The 4391-nt window shown below is 59.4% G+C and overlaps 1 long non-coding RNA gene across 1 annotated transcript; it reads left to right on the top strand.

The window, feature by feature from the left end:
• Window positions 1-1961: 1961 nt before the first annotated feature.
• On the top strand, window positions 1962-2563 carry LOC134525235 (uncharacterized). The gene is made up of 3 exons (XR_010073732.1): window positions 1962-2070; window positions 2251-2357; window positions 2496-2563. It is a non-coding gene; the product is annotated as an uncharacterized LOC134525235 (long non-coding RNA).
• Window positions 2564-4391: the final 1828 nt, after the last annotated feature.

Here is a 4391-nt window from a genome sequence, read left to right as displayed (position 1 = left end):
CCGGCGCCCACCAGGTGCAGCCGCGCCAGCCTGCGAAGCATTTTCCGGTAGGGCCGCGGCTCTGGCGACAGCTCCCACACCCGAAGAGCCAGGAGGGAAAGCCGTGCCTCGTTGGAAAGCTCTTTGGCAGCCGCTCGCGTGGCCCCACAGCCTGTGGGGCTGTGGGCTTTGTGGCGGCCGTCAGCCTCGGCGCCACCGGCGCCCACGTGGTACCGCCGCGCCAGCCTGCGAAGCATTTTCCGGTAGGGCCGCGGCTCTGGCGACGGCTCCCACACCCGAAGAGCAGGGAGGGAAAGCCATGCCTTGTTGGAAAGCTCTTTGGCAGCCGCTCGCGTGGCCCCACAGCCCGTGGGGCTGCGGGCTTTGTGGCGGCCGTCAGCCTGGGTGCCACCGGCGCCCACATGGCGCCGCCGCACCAGCCTGCGAAGCATTTTCCGGTAGGGCCGCGGCTCTGGCGACAGCTCCCAATCACGAAGAGCCAGGAGGGAAAGCCGTGCCTCGTTGGAAAGCTCTTTGGCAGCCGCTCGCGTGGCCCCACAGCCCGTGGGGCTGCGGGCTTTGCGGCGGCCGTCAGCCTCGATTCCACCGGCGCCCACCAGGTACAGCCGCGCCAGCCTGCGAAGCATTTTCCGGTAGGGCTGCGACTCTGTCGACAGCTCCCACACCCGAAGAGCCAGGAGAGAAAGCCGTGCCTCGATGGAGAGCTCTTTGGCAGCCGCTCGCCTGGCGAAACAGCCCGTGGGGCTGCGGGCTTTGCGGCGGCCGTCAGCCTCGGCACCACCAGCACCCACGTGGTGCCGCCGCGCCAGCCTGCGAAGCATTTTCCGGTAGGGCCGCGGCTCTGGCGACAACTCCCACGCCCGAAGAGCTAGGAGGGAAAGCTATGCCTCGTTGGAAAGCTCTTTGGTAGCCGCTCGCGTGGCCCCACAGCCCGTGGGGCTGCGGGCTTTGCGGCGGCCGTCAGCCTCGGCGCCACCGGCGCCCACGTGACGCCGCCGTGCCAGCCTGCGAAGCATTTTGCGGTAGGGCCGCGGCTCTGGCCACAGCTCCCACGCCCGAAGAGCCAGGAGGGAAAGCCGTGCCTCGTTGGAAAGCTCTTTGGCAGCCGCTCGCGTGGCCCCACAGCCCGTGGGGCTGCGGGCTTTGCGGCGGCCGTCAGCCTCGGCGCCACCGGCGCCCACGTTGCGCCGCCGCGCCAGCCTGCGAAGTATTTTCCGGTACGTTACTTCCGGGTGGTCACGTGGGGAGCGGCGTCTGCCGGCCGCGTTTCCGTCGGGCGGGAGGATGGTAGGCGGCCCCCGCTCCCGGGACGGACCCCCCCCCGCTCCCGGGACGGTTCCCCCCCTCCCCGCGTCCCCCCCCCCGCGTCACCGGGCTCCCAGGCCGGCCCCAGCCCCGGCCCCCCCCCCTAGCGTCCTCCGGCTCGGACCCCCCCTCCCTCCCCCCCTCGCGTCCCCCCCCATCGGGACGGTTCTCCCCCTGCATCCCCGGGCTCCCGGGCCGGCCCCCCCCTGCTCCCGGGCCGGCGTCCCCCCGCTCCCGGGCCCGCAGCCCCCCCGCTCCCTGTTCCTTTGCGAGGAGACGGGCCCCGGCCCTCCTCCCCAGCCGAGGCACTGCCGGCAGATGTCCTCCCCCCGTCCTGTTCCCGACAGCGGCGGCCGCCCCTGGCTGCGCTTGGTCGCCTCTCGATGCAGGTGCCAGGAGCATCCGGGTGGGGAAAGCAGCGTCTCCAGGAGCTCCTGCTGCAGGGGGGGCTCCCGCTGGGGCGAGTGGTCGGGGAACTGCTGCCCCTTCTCTTTCTCTCCCGGAGGCCGCGGTTGTCCGCTCCTCCCCGGGGTTGTCGTGGGCTGCCTTTGCCACAGACTTGCCTGGGCTGTCTCCGTTCAGCCCCGTTCTCCCTCCTGGTGTGGGCGACCTGGGACTGGTGGACGTTTACTGGCTTTGAACAGGAGCTGCTGTGGGTGAAGCTTAAGATGCTTGAAAAACGTGAAACAGCCAGAGAACAACATCAAGGTGATTGAGCCAGAAGGTGCTTCCTGCGGCAGGGAAGAGACAGCCAAGCATTTCTGGGTGAGGAAGGGTCCCCTCTGAGTTGTCCTCAGCAGACCAGATTGCTGATATGTACCGCAGGGTCCGTACGCGTATCCAAAATCACGGTATGGCCATGGGGAAGGGTTGTGTGCGTGCAAGGCTGCACATCTGGGAAGCTTCATATCGCAAGAGCTGTAAGACACCGCTGTGTTCTCTTAGGTGGAGGATGGTCAAGTGACCAGCGCTGCAGAAGAGGAAGGGACAGAGAAAGAGAGAGGCACCTGAACTGGAAAATTCTGTGGGCAGCGCTGAAAGCAGGAGCTGCGGTGAGTCCCAGGCTTTGGGGCCGTGTCCCACTCGTCAGGAGCCTCCGTTGGCTGCAGTCTTCACAGACCTTCACGAAAGAAGGACGCTTTAGAGTGCCACCTAGCTTTACGCCAGAAGTTTTTTTCCTGTCTTGGCAGAATTCCAGCTGCCAGCGTTTCTCCGTGGTCGCCCTTCCTTCTGCCGTGATGGTACAGGACAGACGGAAAGAATGCGGAGTGCTCTGCGAGTACGAGGTGCGTCTGCGATGCGCGTCTGCTTTTTTCCTGAGGTACTTGTAGTGTGGACTCTGAAGTTAACGGGAAGGATGTGCCAGCACTCCTCCTATAGTTTTTCTGTGAAATATTTTAACAAAATCCTTGTCGCTTCCCGCTGTCAGGAAAGAGGGGAGGGTAAGTGACTTCAGATTTGTAAATTCTCAGCGGCACGGACTAAGGTGAGATAAATCTCAAGGTCCATACAGAAACATTTATTAGCTTACCAAAATGGTTAGTATAGATCTTAACAAGCCCACGATAATTGGTTAGGTATATAAAAAATTATGGCAGGTGTTGGGGTGTACATTGTGTTAGTTAACACCAGGTGTAGGACAACTTATGGCAAGCGGTGCTTAAGGTCGTACTTAAGGTCATCTTAAGGTCATCACTTCACAGCTCTAACTGTTACTTAACAATTCCAAGAGAAAAGAGAAACTGAGGGACAGAGAGAGGAAAAGACAGAGAAAAAGACAGAGATAAAGAGATCGCGGGTCCTGGTTCCAGCGTCTTTTTCAGGGATTCTTCCCAGGCATAATCTTCTTCTTTCTTGGGAAGAATCTTCCCAGGCACTATCTATTTCTTTTGTTTCTTTTTTGTTCCCTCGGGGCACTTATTTTCCCCTTTTACGTTTGCTGAATCAGCACGGTCCGCCCTCCTTGCTGAGGACGGGCTCAGCTCAGGTTTCTCCCTTCTCCCCGGTGACGTGTGCCATGATTTGGGTGGAGAGACGAGTGCCATGGTCACACATGTTTAGCGTGATCTCTGTAATCTTCATTAGCACATGCAGGGCGTGCGCTTTCACGTGCGTTTCGCGGATAATGAAGCAAAGGTCACTCATGGGACACAACGGCCTCGAGAACTGAGAACGAGCGAGCTCAGGGCACGAGTGGCAGAACCGACCTGTCTTCACAAGACAGTTCTCCCACACTTTCAGCCGCCAGAAGTGTGAGCCTCATCAGCTGTTTGAAGGCCAGGCCTGCGTTATTTATTTCCTTGCGAGTGTTTGAGGCGTTCCACTGAAGGCTTGGAGGGGCTCCTGCCCCTCGGCAGGGAATTTACAGTCCGTCCCTCACAATCCTAAAAACAAAATAAAGTCTGTCCTGGAGCACGTTACGCCTCTGCAAAGCTTACTTCCCTCCATTTATTTTTCTCTTCCTGAAAGCATATTCTTCTCTTTCTGGGTGCTCACTGTCAAACGATACTGTGAAAATAATTCTGTACTAGAAGAGGGAAGGAACTGTTTGTAAGAGTTCACATGTCCAGAAGAAGCAGGCTTTGCTTTCACGATAAAAACTTTATGCTTTCTCAGTCAATAAGTCTTTAAAATATTTCACAGCGGTACTCGAAAACCTCACTGAGATACTGGCATCTGTCCTAAAGGCGATTGAGGTCAAAGAGGAGACATGGACAAAACGGGACAAACGGGCATCGCCTCTCTGTGTTCTCCAGGCTTCGCCGTGAAGCATCAGCAGCGTTTAACTCGTGACGGCGAATCCTGTGGTTTTGGTTGTGGTTTTGGTGAGTTACGGCTTCAACAATGTCCTTTTTCTGTAACCTCGGGAGGAAGTTCATTTCCTTCCGCAGGCCCAAGTGCCGCGCGTCTCCCCCCAGTTGCTGGCATCGCCGGCCTTTGGGTTCTCGGTTGGAACAGTCGAGATACCATAAAAACGCGTTCCTCTGCGCCTTCAGCACAGCCAAAAGCATTCGCGAATCTGCCGGTCCTTTTTGGTAGCCCTACGGATCGCGGCGCCGGCGATTTGATTCCCCGCCCCCAAAAGT

Source organism: Chroicocephalus ridibundus, chromosome 19, assembly GCF_963924245.1.
Source record: "Chroicocephalus ridibundus chromosome 19, bChrRid1.1, whole genome shotgun sequence".
In the NCBI taxonomy this organism is placed as follows: domain Eukaryota; kingdom Metazoa; phylum Chordata; class Aves; order Charadriiformes; family Laridae; genus Chroicocephalus; species Chroicocephalus ridibundus.
Note: the sequence above shows the minus strand (reverse complement) of the source record. Positions and strands in the feature narration are given on the sequence as shown.